Source organism: Oncorhynchus mykiss, chromosome 12, assembly GCF_013265735.2.
Source record: "Oncorhynchus mykiss isolate Arlee chromosome 12, USDA_OmykA_1.1, whole genome shotgun sequence".
Lineage (NCBI taxonomy): Eukaryota > Metazoa > Chordata > Actinopteri > Salmoniformes > Salmonidae > Oncorhynchus > Oncorhynchus mykiss.
The window spans coordinates 89,315,823-89,336,234 of NC_048576.1; the positions used below are offsets into that span (position 1 = coordinate 89,315,823).

Consider the following 20,412-nt stretch of genomic DNA (forward strand, 5'->3'; position numbering starts at 1 on the left):
CATCAAAGATAACAACCACCCGAGCCACTGCCTGTTCACCCCGCTATCATCCAGAAGGCGAGGTCAGTACAGGTGCATCAAAGCAGGGACCGAGAGACTGAAAGACAGCTTCTATCTCAAGGCCATCAGACTGTTAAACAGCCACCACTAACATTGAGTGGCTGCTGCCAACATACTGACTCAACACTAGCCACTTTAATAATGGAAAATGTATGTAATCAATTTATCACTAGCCACTTTATATTATATAATGTTTACATACCCTACATTACTCATCTCATATGTATATATTGTACTCTATACCATCTACTGCATCTTGCCATCTTTATGTAATACATGTATCACTAGCCACTTTAAACAATGCCACTTTATATGTTTTCATACCCTACATTACTCATCTCATATGTATATATTGTACTCTATACCATCTACTGCATCTTGCATATGCCGTTCGGCCATCACTCATTTATATATTTTTATGTACATATTCTTATTGATTCCTTTACACTTGGGTGTAGAAGGTAGTTGTTGTGAAATTGTTGGGGTTAAATTACTTGTTAGATATTACTGCATGGTCGGAACTAGAAGCACAAGCATTTCGCTACACTTGCATTAACATCTGCTAACCATGTGTATGTGACAAATACATTTGATTTGATCCCATCTGGTTTGTGCTTAGTGGGACTATAATTTGTTTTTCAACAGGACAATGACCCAACATACCTCCAGGATGCGTAAGGGCTATTTGCGTGCTCAGCATACGTGGGCACTCCTTCAAAACTGTTGGAAAAGCATTCCAGGTGAAGCTGGTTAAGAAAATGCCAAGTGTGCAAAGCTGTCATCAAGGCAAAGGGTGGCTACTTTGAAGAATCTAAAATATATTTTGATATGTTTAACACTTTTTTGGTTACTACTATATGTTTTATTTCATAGTTTTGTTGTCTTCACTATGTAGAAAATAGTCAAAATAAAGAAAAACCCTTGAATGAGTAGGTGGGCAATCACATAGCCCTCTGTGGAATGAGTTTGACACCTGTGATATAGTGTGTCATGTATAAATATAGAGGGTAAGGCTTTATTCTACAGTACCACTTCATCTGGTATTTGACTGGTTTTTACAGGATGAACATTATGTTGTAACAATGGGTACGTTCTAAATTCTATTCCACAATTAGACCAGCATGGGCTACAAACGGGTTGAATCATCGCTGTTTACACGTCATTTCAACAACAACAAATCTACGTGGAAAACTGATTGGATTTGCAAAACATAAGTAAATTTACAAAAAAAATTAATTCACTCAACTTTTATCCTAAATCCAATGTCATGGTGAAATGTTTTGTTGATTTCACGTTGAATTCTGGTTAGTTGACAACTCAAGCAAATGTAAATAAAAAAATAGACTTTGAACTGACGTCTGTGCCCAGTGGGATATGTGTTAATTCACTCCCCAAGCAGGCCCTACACTACACTACACTGAGATGTGTCCACTCCTCTACTCTAATACACTGGGTATCACGATCACTCCCCGGACCCCACAGTGGTGACCCATGGCAGGCGTTCACCAGATCACTGACAGACACAGTGATTAATAGCCTGAATCCAACTACACCAACAAACAGCTCAATCTCCAGCATGGAAACCACACTACCAGGATCCAGGACACCATCAGGGCGTCAACTATGACGGAATCCTTTGAACGCTAAATTACCCTAACTCTCAACTTGAAAGGGAAAGTGAGAAGGGACTTTTCCACAGCTCTAGGAGTGATGAACCGCAAATTATCACAGTACTCCTCGTCTTCAGAAACTCAATTAGCGTGAGATGATGTAATTTGGCGTTGGATTGAGATGGAATTAACGGTGTTGTTGACCTTCCCGCCATGTGTCAGCCAGATTTCACAAACCACCCTCCTCTGTTCCGATCTCTTCCTCCATTCCTGTACATTGGAATAAAGCATTCTGGGATTCTTGTCTTGGCTTTAACTCTTTACACTTGTACTCGTATACGGGTTCAAAATAGCAGATATGGACAAGCGCCTAAATTAGAACGCAGTGGCTGTACAGTAAAATGCTATACATGAGGTCAGAGGTCAAGGTCTCTCCTTCACAGCGCAGTACTTGTTTTGACTGACAGCGGTTCTGAACTTGAAGACAGCGCGCAACAAGAAGTTGCCCCCATTCATCCCACTGGGAAACATGCAAATGTTTTGTTGTCTGAGTGAGGGAAATCCTGTAAATAAAGAGGACTCAATGTATTTTCAAAGATGAGACAGTGTGGATTATAATAAATACCGCTTTGATGTCATACAAGCAAGCCAAGCACCCATTAATCCAGATGTGCACTTTTCCTTATCATAAAACTCATGTCATATACAGTGTCAACGTTTATGATCACTATGTTGATGTGCAGTTAGCAGATGGCGTCATACCCTGGGTTGTCCTGAACAGAGCCTGTTTGTCTTACTGACGAGAAATGTGGTGGAGAAACCACTCGTAACTCTTCTACGCGCACCAAAATTACAATCTGCTTCGCCTTGTGAAAGACTAACGGTGTTTTTAGTAACTTACAGTGCCTTGCGAAAGTATTCGGCCCCCTTGAACTTTGCAACCTTTTGCCACATTTCAGGCTTCAAACATAAAGATATAAAACTGTATTTTTTTGTGATGAATCAACAACAAGTGGGACACAATCATGAAGTGGAACGACATTTATTGGATATTTCAAACTTTTTTAACAAATCAAAAACTGAAAAATTGGGCGTGCAAAATTATTCAGCCCCCTTAAGTTAATACTTTGTAGCGCCACCTTTTGCTGCGATTACAGCTGTAAGTCGCTTGGGGTATGTCTCTATCAGTTTTGCACATCGAGAGACTGACATTTTTTCCCATTCCTCCTTGCAAAACAGCTTGAGCTCAGTGAGGTTGGATGGAGAGCATTTGTGAACAGCAGTTTTCAGTTCTTTCCACAGATTCTCGATTGGATTCAGGTCTGGACTTTGACTTGGCCATTCTAACACCTGGATATGTTTATTTTTGAACCATTCCATTGTAGATTTTGCTTTATGTTTTGGATCATTGTCTTGTTGGAAGACAAATCTCCGTCCCAGTCTCAGGTCTTTTGCAGACTCCATCAGGTTTTCTTCCAGAATGGTCCTGTATTTGGCTCCATCCATCTTCCCATCAATTTTAACCATCTTCCCTGTCCCTGCTGAAGAAAAGCAGGCCCAAACCATGATGCTGCCACCACCATGTTTGACAGTGGGGATGGTGTGTTCAGCTGTGTTGCTTTTACGCCAAACATAACGTTTTGCATTGTTGCCAAAAAGTTCAATTTTGGTTTCATCTGACCAGAGTACATTCTTCCACATGTTTGGTGTGTCTCCCAGGTGGCTTGTGGCAAACTTTAAACAACACTTTTTATGGATATCTTTAAGAAATGGCTTTCTTCTTGCCACTCTTCCATAAAGGCCAGATTTGTGCAATATACGACTGATTGTTGTCCTATGGACAGAGTCTCCCACCTCAGCTGTAGATCTCTGCAGTTCATCCAGAGTGATCATGGGCCTCTTGGCTGCATCTGTCACGGTGAGTGAATGAGGACCCAAAAGCGAATTAACTTAACAGAGCTTCTTTAATAACCAAACATAGGTAGGTTCAGACAGACGTGAGACGTGAATTGCGGACCTCTGTCCGAAACGACGTCTGACGGAAGGCCATGAATTCTGAAAACATTCTCGATGATGATTTGTGCCGTCTCTTTAGCAGAAGGAAGCTTAGCAAGGGGAATGAAATGAGCCGCCTTAGAGAACCTATCGACAACCGTAAGAATAACAGTCTTCCCCGCTGACAAAGGCAGTCCGGTGACAAAATCTAAGGCGATGTGAGACCACGGTCGAGAGGGAATGGGAAGCGGCCTGAGACGGCCGGCAGGAGGAGAGTTACCGGACTTAGTCTGCGCGCAGACCGAACAAGCAGCCACGAAACGACGCGTGTCATGCTCCCGGGTGGGCCACCAAAAACGCTGGCGAATGGAAGCAAGCGTACCCCGAACGCCAGGGTGGCCGGCTAACTTGGCAGAGTGAGCCCACTGAAGAACGGCCAGACGAGTAGGAACGGGAACGAAAAGAAGGTTCCTAGGACAAGCGCGCGGCGACGGAGTGTGAGTGAGCGCTTGCTTTACCTGCCTCTCAATTCCCCAGACAGTCAACCCGACAACACGCCCCTCAGGGAGAATCCCCTCGGGGTCAGTGGAGGCGAGATAAAGCATCAGGCTTGGTGTTCTTAGAGCCCGGACGATAAGAAATCACGAACTCGAAACGAGCGAAAAACAGCGCCCAACGCGCCTGACGCGCATTAAGTCGTTTGGCAGAACGGATGTACTCAAGGTTCCTATGGTCAGTCCAAACGACAAAAGGAACGGTCGCGCCCTCCAACCACTGTCGCCATTCGCCTAGGGCTAACCGGATGGCGAGCAGTTCGCGGTTTCCCACATCATAGTTACGTTCCGACGGCGACAGGCGATGAGAAAAATACGCGCATGGGTGGACCTTGTCGTCAGAGAGGGAGCGCTGAGAAAGAATGGCTCCCACGCCCACCTCTGACGCGTCAACCTCGACAACGAACTGTCTAGAGACGTCAGGTGTAACAAGGATAGGAGCGGATGTAAAACGATTCTTGAGGAGATCAAAAGCTCCCTGGGCGGAAACGGACCACTTAAAGCACGTCTTGACAGAAGTAAGGGCTGTGAGAGGAGCTGCCACCTGACCGAAATTACGGATGAAACGACGATAGAAGTTCGCGAAGCCGAGAAAGCGCTGCAGCTCGATGCGTGACTTAGGGGCGGGCCAATCAATGACAGCTTGGACCTTAGCGGGATCCATCTTAATGCCTTCAGCGGAAATAACAGAACCGAGAAATGTGACGGAGGAGGCATGAAAAGTGCACTTCTCAGCCTTCACAAAAAGACAATTCTCTAAAAGGCGCTGGAGGACACGTCGAACGTGCTGAACATGAATCTGGAGTGACGGTGAAAAAATCAGGATATCGTCAAGGTAAACGAAAACAAAGATGTTCAGCATGTCTCTCAGGACATCATTGACTAATGCCTGAAAGACAGCTGGAGCGTTAGCGAGGCCGAAAGGAAGAACCCGGTATTCAAAGTGCCCTAACGGAGTATTAAACGTCGTCTTCCACTCGTCCCCCTCCCTGATGCGCACGAGATGGTAAGCGTTACGAAGGTCCAACTTAGTGAAAAACCTGGCTCCCTGCAGGATCTCGAAGGCTGAAGACATAAGAGGAAGCGGATCTAGAGGGACGGCCAGGTCTTGGTAGATATGCAGTGGTCTGATACTCCTTCCATTTCAATATTATCGCTTGCACAGTGCTCCTTGGGATGTTTAAAGCTTGGGAAATCTTTTTGTATCCAAATCCGGCTTTAAACTTCTTCACAACAGTATCTCGGACCTGCCTGGTGTGTTCCTTGTTCTTCATGATGCTCTCTGCGCTTTTAACGGACCTCTGAGACTATCACAGTGCAGGTGCATTTATACGGAGACTTGATTACACAGGTGGATTGTATTTATCATCATTGGTCATTTAGGTCAACATTGGATCATTCAGAGATCCTCACTGAACTTCTGGAGAGAGTTTGCTGCATTGAAAGTAAAGGGGCTGAATAATTTTGCACGCCCAATTTTTCAATTTTTGATTTGTTAAAAAAGTTTGAAATATCCAATAAATGTCGTTCCACTTCATGATTGTGTCCCACTTGTTGTTGATTCTTCACAAAAAAATACAGTTTTATATCTTTATGTTTGAAGCCTGAAATGTGGCAAAAGGTCGCAAAGTTCAAGGGGGCCGAATACTTTCGCAAGGCACTGTAGCTAGCCATGTTGGCAATAAAACATGCTTTCAAATGATGCCCACCTGACCAGATTCTGATTTATAAATGGACTGTCTTCTGGAATGGGGAAACAACAGTAATTGTCTAAAGGCGGAGATGCAGGGCTGTTTCAAACAAAACAACTACAAGTCTGCTCGCTGTGGGCCAGTAACCGGAAAGTTGCTTGATCGAATCCCTGAGCCAGCAAGGCAAAAATCTGTTGTTCTGCCCTTGAGCAAGACAGTTAACCAACAACAACTGCTCCCCAGAGCGCCGATGTCAATTAAGGCAGGCCCCCGCACCTTTCATTCAGATGTGGAAAGTATTCACACCCATTTACTTTTTCCACATTGTTACATTACGGCCTTATTCCAAAATGTCCTCCTCAATCTGCACACAATATCCCATAATGACGACGCGAAAACAGGGTTTTTAGAAATACCTTATTTACATAAGTTTTCAGACCCTTTGCTATGAGCCTCGAAATTAATCTCAGGTGCATCCCGTTTCTATTGATCATCCTTGAGATGTTTCTACAACTTGGAGTCCACCTGTGGTAGATTCAATTGATTGGACATGATTTGGAAAGGCACACACCTGTCTATTTAAAGGTCCCACAGTTGACAGCGCATGTCAGAGCAAAAACCAAGCCATGAGGTCGAAGGAATTGTCCGTAGACCTCCGAGACAGGATTGTGTCGATACACAGATCTGGGGAAGGCTACAAAAACATTTCTGCAGCATTGAAGGTCCTCAAGAACACAGTGGCCTCCATCATTCTTAAATGGAAGCAGTTTGGAACCACCAAGACTCTTCCCAGAGCTGGCCCCCCAGCCACACTGAGCAATCGGGGGAGAAGGGCCTTGGTCTTGGAGGTGACCAAGAACCCGATGGTCACTCTGACAGAGCACCAGAGTTTCTCTGTGGAGATGGGAGAATCTTCCAGAAGGACAACCATCACTGCAGAACTCCACCACTCAGGCCTTTAAGGTAGAGTGGCCAGAAGGAAGCCACTCCTCAGTAAAAGGCACATGACAGCCTGCTGGACTTGGCCAAAAGGCACCCAAAGACTCTCAGACCATGAGAAACAAGATTCTGAATGCCAAGCGTCACATCTGGAGGACCGGGGACCATCCCGGGGACCATCCCTACAGTGTGGGGATGTTTTTCAGCGGCACGGACTGGAAGACTAGTCAGGATCGAGGTAAAGATGAACGGAGCAAAGTACAGAGAGATCCTTGATGAAAAGCTACTCCAGAGTGCTCAGGATCTCAGATTGTGGTTCACCTTCCAACTGGACAACAACGCTAAGCACACAGCCAAGACAACGCAGGAGTGGCTTCGGGACAAGTCTCAATGTCCTCGAGTGGCCCAGCCAGAGCCCAGACTTGAACCCCATCAAACATCTCTGGAGAGACCTGAAAATAGCTGTGTAGCAACGCTCCCATCCAATATGACAGAGCTTGTAGTGTCACACCCAAGAAGACCCGAGGCTGTAATTGCTGCCAAAGGTGCTTCAACAAAGCACTGAGTAAAGGGTCTGAATACTTATGCAAATGTGATATTTAAACATATATATTATACATTTGTAAAAATGTATAAAAATCTGTTTTTGCTTTGTCATTATGGCGTATTGCGTTTAGATTGATGAGGGGAAAACACAATTGAATACATTTTACTACATTGTAGGTAGGTCCTTACATACCGGCGTCCAACTCCAGTAACAGCAATGTAATATCTACTGTACCAGCTGCATCACGTTCATCTAAAATGGCCAATAATAGCCACTACATCAACTGTTATTTAGATAAGGCTGAGGGAAACAGACCTTTGGATCTGGGAGCTCTGCGGCACTCACCACAGCTACGTGATGAGTGGAGCTGAAACTAAACCCCCAAACAGCGTTACACACACAGATGGCAACACCACACCACAGAAGAAGGTAAATAAATCATTACAGTGTGTGTATGTGAGAGAGAGTCTGGACAACTCACCACTTCAGACACACACACACACCCTCCCCCCCTCACGTAGGGGAGAATTGAGGTCCAATTTTTATTTTTATTTTTTATTTAACTAGGGATGTCAGTAACCAAAGATCATCATTGTGTGGGCTGGAGGCTGTTGTGGCTGGAGGCTGCAGGCTGCTGTGGTGCTCTGAATTTCACAGGCCTGCCATGTTAGTAGGTAGTTTACCAACAGGACTGTTATTATTACAGTCGTGGCCAAATGTTTTGAGAGTGACACAAAGATATTTTTGTCAGATGTTACTATGGAATACTGAAGTATAATTACAAGCATTTCATAAGTGTCAAAGGTTTTTATTGACAATTACATGAAGTTGATGCAAAGAGTCAATATTTGCAGTGTTGACCCTTCTTTGTCAAGACCTCTGCAATCCGCCCTGGCATGCTGTCAATTAACTGGGCTGCCATCCTGACTGATGGCAGCCCATTCTTGCATAATCAATGCTTGGAGTATGACAGCATTTGTGGGTTTTTGTTTGTCCACCCGCCTCTTGAGGATTAACCACAAATTCTCAATGAGATTAAGGTCTGGGGAGTTTCCTGGCCACGGACCAAAAATATTGATGTTTTGTTCCCAGGGCCACTTAGTTATCACTTTTTCCTTATGGCAAGGTGCTCCATCATGCTGGAAAAGGCATTGTTCATCACCAAACTGTTCCTAGATGGTTGGGAGAAGTTGCTCTCAGAGGATGTCTTGGTACCATTCTTTATTCATGGCTGTGTTCTTAGGCAAAATTGTGAGTGATCCCACTCCCTTGGCTGAGAAGCAACCACACACATGAATGGTCACATGAATGGTTTACTGTTGGCATGACACAGGACTGATGGTAGCGCTCACCTTGTCTTCTCCGGGCACATTTTTTTCCGGATGCCCCAAACAATCAGAAAGGGGATTCATCAGAGAAAATGACTTTACCCCAGTCCTCAGCAGTCCAATCCCTGTACCTTTTGCAGAATATCAGTCTGTCCCTGATGTTTTTCCTGGAGAGAAGTGGCTTCTTTGCTGCCTTTCTTGACAACAGGCCATCCTCCAAAAGTCTTCGCACTCACACCTGCCTGCTGCCATTCCTGAACAAGCTCTGTACTGGTGGTGCCCCGATTCCGCAGCTGCATCAACTTTAGGAGATGGTCCTGGCGTTTGCTGGACTTTCTTGTGCTCCCTGAAGCCTTCGGCACAACAATTGAACCGCTCTCCTTCAAGTTCTTGATTATCCGATAAATGGTTGATTTAGGTGCAATCTTACTGGCAGCTATATCCTTGCCTGTGAAGCCCTTTCTGTGCAAAGCAATGATGACGGCACGTGTTTCCTTGCAGGTAACAATGTGTGACAGAGGAAGAACAATGATTCCAAGCATCACCCTCCTTTTGAAGCTTCCAGTCTGTTATTCGAACTCAATCAGCATGACAGAGTGATCTCCAGCCTGGTCCTCGTCAACACTCACACCTGTGTTAACGAGAGAATCACTGACATAATTTCAGCTGGTCCTTTTGTGGCAGGGCTGAAATGCAGTGGAAATTCAGTTCATTTGCATGGCAAAGAGGGACTGTGTAACTTAATTGCAATTCATCTGATCACTCTTCATAACATTCTGGAGTATATGCCAATTGCCATCATACAAACTGAGGCAGCAGACTTTGTGAAAATTAATATTTGTGTCATTCTCAAAAATGTTGGCCACGACTGTACACTAGCACATGTTATACGCTCACTGACTAGTGTGTGTTATGTAGAAAACAGCAGGCTGATGAGGAAGGAAAACAGGCTAGCTTCATTGCACCACCATTGGTTAGCCCATAGAAGGTCAGGGGCATATTCATTATGACATATTGTAGCACAACTAAAATAATAGCACTTATTAAATGGACAAATTCAGGTAGTCCTTTCCTCTTTCAGTCCGTTTTCATCCGTTTGGCGCCTAATGAATACGACTCAGCTAGCTAACATACTCTGTGAGTATTAAGCAACATTACTCTACGGTTAATTTCCTTAAGGTCCACTAAGGTCGATCTCAGCGGTGTCCTGGGGCCTGCTCTTAGCTCGCATTGGGGCCCTGCTCCCAGCTCCACCGCGGGGGTCTGCTCCCAACTCCACCGCGGGGGTCTGCTCCCAACTCCACCGCGGGGGTCTGCTCCCAGCTCCGCTCTGATGCCCAGTGACTTAGATCTCTGATGACAGTTTAACTCTCTGAGGTGCTCAGTATTCCACTTGCCTGTCAGTATCGGTATACCATCACCGTGATTTAGATCAAATTCCAATCCCAAGAAAAGCAAAGGTCACCAATGAGGGGGGGGGGGGGGGGGGGTGTGTGTGTGCTCGCATGTTAGTGTGTAACTCCGCAATGAGCTAAAAATGTTGACACAAGAGGAAAAACACCTTAACCACAAAAGCCACAACTCACAAACACACACATCAGTTCACACACGCATTCCCCAAACCCACACACTTCACAAATAAACCAGCAGTGTAATGCCTCATTACCCCAACACAACACAGGGGAGAGAAGATATACAATGAACAACAGTCACAGACACACCTAGTCCAACCAGGTATACACAACCCTGATCTGATGATGGAAAGACTGACGGAGGCTAAATGGTTTCTGGGCCCATATTCATACAGCGTCAAGAGTAGGAGTGCTGACCTAGGATCAGGTGCTCCCTGTCCAGATGTTATTCATTATGATCTAAAAAAGGCTAAACTGATTCTAGATCAGCACTAATTGGTCTCTCTGTGTCGTCTCAACAGCTCCAGTAACAAAAGGGTCAATACAGTAGAACAGCATCATGATCTGTAGTTTGGATATGAAGGATGAAGCAATGACTTTAAAAGGTTACACATATGTATCAAGAACACATTCAGGGAGACCAATTATGTAGAATGTGGTTACATCACAGAAACCGAGGACAATGTTGACGTGATCTTCAACACACACAATACCACATTATTAAGACATAATGACGAGAAACAAATTCCCTCCAGAACAACAACGGCCCAAGTGAGCTGGGCTCTTACAACAGAAGAATCACACCATCCACCGCATCCCCCCTAATCGGCAACCTATTCCCCATCCAGGAAAAGGGCTCTAATTTCAGACCCAACCCAGGAAAGCATGGCTCAGTGTGGCTCTGTCTCTGCCATCTTGGCTCCAGGTGTCGCCCACGTGTTGTGCGCTAGGCTTAATTAGCTGGAAACTGACGGTCCCGAGGCTGCAAGCGCATTAATGAGCCCTCCGCTCCCAAACAACACACACATGTTGCAGTCAGAATCAAGCTGCGAGAGCTTTCTCTGTCTTTCTGTGCCAGCTGGCTCACACACACACACACACACACACACACACCCCTTGCCTCACTCCTCAAAAAGAACACTTCACCAGCATAAGCTCACTGAAACACACACACCTCTGTTCATTAGCTTAACCAGCTGGAACCTCTATAACCCTCTCCTGAAGCCCGACCCAGAGTCCCCTCCTGGAGCCAACCCCCTGCCTCCATTCTGTCACCTCCCCCTCTAACAGAGCTCCTCTCTGTTGGGACTAGGATCCTCCCATAATCATTAGCTGATTAGCTCAACTCCCTGCAAATACACTAACTGACACACAAACACAATCTCATAGACACACACACACACACAAACATTATGATCTCATAGAAACAAACAAACAAAAACAACTCTCCCTCTCTCTCAGATAATGAACAAGCCTAACTTCCCAAACTTTCCAAAATGTCCTGCACACAAAGCACAGTAGTGAACATTCTCTATTTAATTCCACATAAGAAATGCACTCCAACAGACTGGAAGGGAAGGACCCTGTCATAGAATCTAGATGAATAAACACTTAAATAATAACTGGCTTCAGCACAGGGATGAATGGAATAACCATATGATGTTATTATATGACTCTGTGCAGGAAATATTTAGGACAGTAAAATCCCATCTTCATTAGACGTCATTCCTTCCATACAAGCTAGATCCTTTTAAACCAGAACTGACACTGGAGGAGAGGCAGTAGGCAAGACTGTCCCAAATGGCACCCTATTCCCTATATACTGCGCCACTTTTCACCAGAGTTTGGGCCCCGGCCAAAAGCAGTGCACTACATAGGGAATAGGGTGCCGTTTGGGATGCGGCCCAGGCAGTAATACAGGGAGCTACAATAGGCAAGCAAAACGGGATAGAGGGAGAATGAATGGGGCAACATCTGGGTAGAGTTAGCCGGTAGCCATTAGCAGGCCCTGCTCACACTTACAGGCCTGAGGCCAAACCACACGACCAACAACATTGGACACTTTATGGAACAAAAAGCCTTCACTATCTCATCCTGGAATATCCAAGGCCTGAGGCCATCTGCCTTCGGCCTAAAGAGCAGGAACCTGGACTTCACCAAAGAAATCGGAAATGCAGACATTGTCATCCTACAAGAAACATGATATAGAGGAGACGGACCCACTGGTTGCCCTCTAGGTTACAGAGAGCTGGTAGTCCCATCCACCAAACTACCAGGTGTGAAACAGGGAAGGGACTCAGGGGGTATGCTAATTTGGTATAGAGCAGACCTAACTCACTCCATTAAATTAATCATAACAGGAACATTTTACATTTGGCTAGAAATTCAAAAGGAAATTATCTTAACAGAGAAAAATGTCCTCCTGTGTGCTACCTATATCCCCCCACTAGAATCCCCATACTTTAATGAAGACAGCTTCTCCATCCTGGAGGGGGAAATCAATCATTTCCAGGCCCAGGGACATGTACTAGTCTGTGCCAACCTAAATGCCAGAACCGGACAAGAATCTGACACCCTCAGCACACATGGGGACAAACACCTGCCTGGAGGTGACAGCATTCCCTCCCCCATATACCCCCCTAGGCACAACCTAACCAACAAAAACGGGTCACAACTCCTGCAGCTCTGTCACACGCTGGGTATGTACATAGTCAATAGTAGGCTCAGAGGGGACGCCTATGGTAGGTACTAGTGGTCGACCAATTAATCGGAATGGCCGATTAATTACGGCCGATTTCAAGTTTTCATAACAATTGGAAATCGGTATTTTAGGGCGCCGATTTTGCAGATTTAATTTTTTTACACCTTTATTTCATATTTATTTAACGAGGCAAGTCAGTTAAGAACACGTTCTTATTTTCAATGACGGCCTAGGAACAGTGGGTTAACTGCCTTGTTCAGGGGCAGAACGACAGATATTTACCTTGTCAGCTCAGGGGATCAAATCTTGCAATCTTTACAGTTAACTAGTCCAACGCTCTAACCACCTGCCTCTCATTGCACTCCACGAGGAGCCTGCCTGTTACGCGAATGCAGTAGAAGCCAAGGTAAGTTGCTAGCTAGCATTAAACTTATCTTGTAAAAAACAATCAATCAATCATAATCACTAGTTATAACTACACATGGTTGATGATATTACTAGTTTATCTAGCGTGCATAAAATCGATGCAACGCTGGGGGATGATTTAGCAAAAGCGCATTTGCGAAAAACCACAATTGTTGGACGACTGTACCTAACCATAAACACCAATGCCTTTCTTAAAATCAATACACAGAAGTACATATTTTTAAACCTGCATATTTAGCTAAAAGAAATCCAGGTTAGCAGGCAATATTAACCAGGTGTAATTGTGTCACTTCTCTTGCATTCATTGCACACAGAGTCAGGGTATATGCAACAGTTTGGGCAGCCTGGCTCATTGCGAACTAATTTGCCAGAATTTTACGTAATTATGACATAACATTGAAGGTTGTGCAATGTAACAAGAATATTTAGACTTAGGGATGCCACCCGTTAGATAAAATACCAAACGGTTGTGCATTTCACTGAAATAATAAACATTCTGTTTTCGAAATGATAGTTTCCGGATTCGACCATATTAATGACCAAAGGCTCGTATTTCTGTGTATTATGTTATAATTAAGTCTATGATTTGATAGAGCAGTGACTGAGCGATAGTAGGCACCAGCACGCTCGTAAGCATTCATTCAAACAGCACTTTTGTGCATTTTGCCAGCAGCTCTTCGCAAACACAGCGCTGTTTATGACTTCAAGCCTATCAGACTAATGGCTGGTGTAACCAATGTGAAATGGCTAGATAGTTTGAGGGGTGCGCGCTAATAGCGTTTCAAATGTCACTCGCTCTGAGACTTGGAGTAGTTATTCCCCTTGCTCTGCAAGGGCCGCGGCTTTTGTGGAGCGATGGGTAACGCTGCTTCGAGGGTGGCTGTTGTGTTCCTGGTTTGAGCCCAGGTAGGGGCGAGGAGAGGGACGGAAGCTATACTGTTACACTGGCAATACTTAAGTGCCTATAAGAACATCCAATAGTCAGAGGTATATGAAATACAATTGGTATAGATAGAAATAGTCCTATAAATCCTATATTAACTACAACCTAAAACCTCTTACCTTGGAATATTGAAGTCTCATGTTAAAAGGAACCACCAACTTTCATATGTTCTCATGTTCTGAGCTAGGAACTTAAACGTTTTAAACTTTGTTTTTGCATTATTTAAATCAAATTGAACATGTTTCATTATTTATTTGTGGCTACATTTATTTTTATTGATGTATTATATTAAGTTAAAATAAGTGTTCATTCAGTATTGTTGTAATTGTCATTATTACAAATACATTTTAATTATTATTATTATTTATTTTTTTATTATTATATATATATATTTATTTTTTAAATCGGCCGATTAATCGGTATCGGCTTTTTTGGGGTCCTCCAATAATCGGTATCGGTGTTGAAAAATCATAAAATCGGTCGACCTCTAGTAGTTACACCTACAACCCATTGCCCTTTAAGGTTGTGAGGTCTGGGGTCCGCTCACCAACCAAGAATTCACAAAATGGGACAAACACCAAACTCTGCATGCAGAATTCTGCAAAAATATCCTCAGTGTACAACGTAAAACACCAAATGCATGCAGAGCAGAATTAGGCCGATACCCGCTAATTTTCAAAATCCAGAAAATAACTGTTAAATTCTACAACCACCTAAAAGGAAGCGATTCCCAAACCTTCCATAACAAAGCCATCACCTACAGAGAGATGAACCTGGAGAAGAGCCCCCTAAGCAAGCTGGTCCTGGGGCTCTGCTCACAAACACAAACAGACCCCACAGAGCCCCAGGACAGCAACACAATTAGACCCAACCAAATCATGACAAAACAAAAAGATAATTACTTGACACATTGGAAAGAATTACCAAAAAAAACTGAGCAAACTAGAATGCTATTTGGCCCTGAACAAAGAGTACACAGTGGCAGAATACCTGACCACTGTGACCCACCCAAATTTAAGGAAAGCTTTGACTATGTACAGACTCAGTGAGCATAGCCTTGCTATTGAGAAAGGCCACTGTAGGTAGACCTGGCTCTCAAGAGAAGACGATGTGCAGACTGCCCACAAAATGAGGTGGAAACTGAGATGCACTTCCTAACCTCCTGTCCAATGTATGACCATATTAGAGACACATATTTCCCTCAGATTACACAGACCCACAAAGAATTAGAAAACAAACCCGATTTTGATAAACTCAAATAACATAGTGAGCAATCACAGCAACAAGATTTGTGACCTGTTGCCACAAGAAAAGGACAACCAGTGAAGAACAAACACCATTGTAAATACAACCCATATTTATGTTGATTTATTTTTCCTTTTGTACTTTCACTATTTGCACATCGTTAGAACACCTTATATAGGCATAATATGACTTTGAAATGCATTTATTCTTTTGGAACTTTGTGAGTGTAATATTAACTGTTAATTTCGATTGTTTGTTTCACTTTTGTATATTATCTAGTTCACTTGCTTTGGCAAGGTTAAAATATGTTTCCCATGCCAATAAAGCCCCTTGAATTGAATTGAGTGAGTGAGTGAGTGAGTGAGTGAGTGAGGCAACAATGGGCATGGAAAGAGGAGAGAGAGCGAGAGAGACAGGGCAGAGGGGAACAGGTAGTTATGAGTTATGACTGCACACACATTAAAACTAAATGCTCCAAACACTCAAATGGTGACCTCACAAAATAAGATGTGCTTTTTGGTCCAAAATGTTTACAGGGTCACAGGTACAGGTACTAGTTCAGATTGCAGATGTGCATCTCTTTCGATTTAGATTTCACTCTTCAGGACGAGCATTGTAGCCTGGTCCCAGATCTGTTAGTGCAGCACAGCCAACTCCCACGGCAGCATAAACAGATCTGAGTCCAGGTTACGAGTGCAATAAAACAAATGGTACACACACGCACGCACACACGCAAATGCGCACACACACATCCATGTTAATTTGAATAGGATTCTAACTGTTATAGTCCAGGTCCTTTAGAGGTTTCTGATTCCTTAAAAAGGTCTAAATTACTTAACAGGTTTTCCCTTTTTTCTTCATCCAAATAATGTATTCTCACACAAACCGTCTTTCAGCGCTGCCAAAGAATGAGATGTTGATACTTCCTTGAGAATAAAAAGTGTTTAGGGTCAGAGAACATCTAACACCAGCACATCATGTGGTATCACGTCAACATTGTGAAACACGAAATACAACATCCATAAAGTACAGAATGGGAACTATCCAAGAAAACGTCAACGCTCGTACTCAGAGCTTACACACATTCCCCATTACACAAGGAATCAATCTAACCATGTTTCTAACAGTGGGTTTTAATACACCCAGTCACGCTGTCTGCTGGACTTGGGCCATTGCTGTTCAATTTCAATTCAGAAGTGGCTAGATGGTTACTATAGCAACCTTGTTAACTGTGAACTTTGTCTGAAAACAAACAGGTTTTAATAAGTGGACTGTGTTTCCAAGACTGATTCCTCTTCTCCCATTGTAAACGTGTAGGTGCGTTTCCAACAACAATTCCTCTTCCATCCCTGTTGTAAACATTTCATGGCTGAACTATCCCACAGTCTACCTACCCAGATATGGGCTTCTCCTCAACAACAACTTTGACCTCAGTTTTTTCCTTTCTGGATTATAGGCTCATAGATAATAAAGTTCAACAAGATAACACAGACAGCAATCAATAAACACATCATGTAGTACAGTACAGTGTTGGGGAATGGAGCCACAGAGATCAGACTTAATGCCGACCTGGCATTCTGTAGTAGGGTTTAATGCTGGCCTGCCACTCTGTAGTAGGGTTTAATGCTGGCCTGCCACTCTGTAGTAGGGTTTAATGCTGGCCTGCCACTCTGTAGTAGGGTTTAATGCTGGCCTGGTACTCAGGATAGACTGTATCGCTGTCGTCTCTGTTGTAGGGTTTAATGCTGGTACTCAGGATGGACTGCATCACTGTAGTCTCTGTAGTAGGGTTTAATGCTGGTACTCAGGATGGTCTGTATCGCTGCAGTCTCTGTAGTAGGGTTTAATGCTGGCCTGGTACTCAGGATGGACTGTATCGCTGTAGTCTCTGTAGTAGGGTTTAATGCTGGCCTGGTACTCAGGACGGACTGTATCGCTGTAGTCTCTGTAGTAGGGTTTAATGCTGGCCTGGTACTCAGGACGGACTGTATCGCTGTAGTCTCTGTAGTAGGGTTTAATGCTGGTACTCAGGACGGACTGTATTGCTGTAGTAGGGTTTAATGCTGGCCTGGTACTCAGGACGGACTGTATTGCTGTAGTAGGGTTTAATGCTGGCCTGGTACTCAGGATAGACTGTATCGCTGTAGTATGGTTTAATGCTGGCCGGGTACTCAGGACGGACTGTATCGCTGTAGTCTCTGTAGTAGGGTTTAATGCTGGTACTCAGGACGGACTGTATCGCTGTAGTCTCTGTAGTAGGGTTTAATGCTGGTACTCAAGATGGACTGTCGTCTCTGTAGTAGGGTTTAATGCTGGTACTCAGGATGGACTGTCGTCTCTGTAGTAGAGTTTTATGCTGGTACTCAGGATGGACTGTAATCGCTGTCGTTTCTGTAGTAGGGTTTAATGCTGGTACTCAGGAGAGACTATCGCTGTATCCACTGTAGTCGTCGCCCTCATGCTGAAGATGGAGATTCACATTAAAAGAGACAAAACTATGTATTTGTCTGTTGAACTTAAGGGATTTTCTCTCAAACGTGGAAGTTAAAAGTTTTGTTCTTGACCTTCTAATATTTCTGACGTGTCTACTTTGTGTCTAACCCGGAGATTCGAGTCAAAATCAATCTATAAGAGTCTGTGTTCGTGTGTGCATGCATGTGAACATGCTCAGATGCCTGCATACACACGTCTATCCATGCATACTGCAGTAGAACTACTGCTAAGGGAATCTGCAGTATGATCTGAGCTACTTTGCTGCCAAGAGGAGTGTTTTTCCAACTGGATCGGGCCGGCTTCCCGGCGCACCTTCCAACTCTCCCATTAGAGTCCACAAGGACGCACAGAGCTCCGAGCTTCCGGACACTGTGATGAATAAGAGTATCTCCAGATGCTGCACTTGATTAATTTATTACAATTGTTTCTTCCAATTATTGATAAACATGCACCTGTTAAGAAATTGACTCCATGGATAGATGAGATATTGAAAAACTGTATGGTTGAAAGAGATGGGGAAAATGGAGTGACTAATAAGTCCGGCTGCACATCTAACTGGCTGACTTACTGCCAATTGAGAAACGATGTGACTAAACTCAACAAAAAAGAATAAGACACAGTACTCTGAAGCCAAGATCAATGACAAAGAATGATGGGGAAAAACTTGAGTACTTTAAATGATGGGCACAAAGACAAATTCAATAAAAAAAAAAATGTAATTCTCAATCAGATGGTTTACTTATCACAAAACCATTTGATGTTGCAAATGATTTAAATTGTAACTTCATTGGCAGTCGTCAAACTTAGGGAGGAAATGCCAATAACAGTGAGCCATTGCATTCATGCATAAAGAAAAATTAAAAATTAAAGAAAAGCATTTTAAGTTTGTAAAGTTTGTGTGGGAGAGGTGGGAAAATGATTGTAATTGATCAATAATGACAAACCTCCTGCCATTGACAACTTAGATGGAAAGCTACTGAGGATGGTAGCTGACTATAGCCACTCCTATCTGTCATATCTTTCATCTGAGCCTAAAGGAAATTCTTTGTCCTCAGGCCTGGAAGGAAGCCAAAGTCATTCCGCTACCCAAGTAAAGTGGTGTTTACTGGTTCTTACAGCAGACCTACCAGCTTGTTGCTAGCTCTTAGAAAACTGTTGGGAAAAAATTGTGTTTGACCAAATACAATGCTAGTTCTCGGTAAACAAATTGACAACAGATGTTCAGCATGCATATAGAGAAGGGCACTCAACACTCACTGCACTGACACAAAATACTGATGATTGGTTGAAATAAATTGATAATAAGAAGACTGTGGGAACTGTACTGTTAGATCCTAGTGCAGCCTTTGATATTATTCACCATAACCTCTTGTTGAGAAAATGGATGTTTTATGGCTTTTCAACCTGTGCCATATCATGGATTCAGAACTATATATCTAATAGAAATCAGAGGGTTTTCTTTAATGTCAAACATGTAAAGTGTGGTGTACCACATGACAGCTCTCTAGGCCCTTTACTAGTTCTATTTTTACCAATGACCTGCCATAAGCATGAAATAAAGCTGGTGTGTCAATGTATGCTGATGATTCAACCATATACATGTCAGCAACCACAGCTAATGAAGTCACTGAAACCCTTAACAAGAGAGTTGCAGTGAGTATTGGAATGGGTGGCCAGTAATAAACTGGTCCTGAACATCTCTAAAACGAAGAGCATTGTATTTGGTACAAATCATTCCCTAAGCTCGAGACTTTAGCTGAATCTGGTAATGAATGGTGTGGCTGTTGAACAAGTTGAGGAGACTAAATTCCTTGGCGTTACCTTAGATTGTAAACTGTCATGGTCAAAACATATAGATTCAATGGTTGTAAAGCTGGGGAGAGGTCTGTCTGTAGTAAAGAGATGCTCTGCTTTTTTGACACCACACTCCAAAAAGCAAGTCCTTCAGGCTCTAGTTTCGACTTATCTTGAATATTGTCCAGTCATATGGTCAAGTGGTGCAAAGAAGGACCTAGTTAAGCTGCAGCTGGACCAGAACAGCACGGCACGTCTGGCTCTTCATTGTAATTAGAGAGAGAGCTAATAGAAATACTATGCATGCCAGTCTCTCTTGCTAAGAGTTGAGGAGAGACTGACTGCATCACTTCTTATTTTATAAGAAACAAATGTGTTGAAAATTCCAAATTGTTTGCATAGTCAACTTACACACAGCTCTGAAGTACACACACACACACACACACTTACCCCACCAGACATGCCACCAGGGGTGTGGCATGTCCAGAACAAATTCAAGAAAGCGTACAGTATTATATAGAGACATTATTGCATGGAACATGGAACAGCAAACCTGGTTTCAACAACAGACAAAGCAACACCTTACAACACCTCTCCCCTGTTTGACCTGGATAGTTTGTGTGTCTGTATTAAAGTGTAGGCTATGTAGTTCTGTCATGGAGCTGTTCTTGTCT

The 20,412-nt window shown here is 43.5% G+C and overlaps 1 protein-coding gene across 1 annotated transcript in view; it reads right to left on the reverse strand.

Moving 5' to 3' along the window:
- Positions 1-20,412, reverse strand: part of LOC110485259 (coronin-7-like) — a 288,889-nt gene that overhangs the window by 230,397 nt on the left and 38,080 nt on the right. The gene's annotated exons all lie outside the window — the stretch shown is intronic.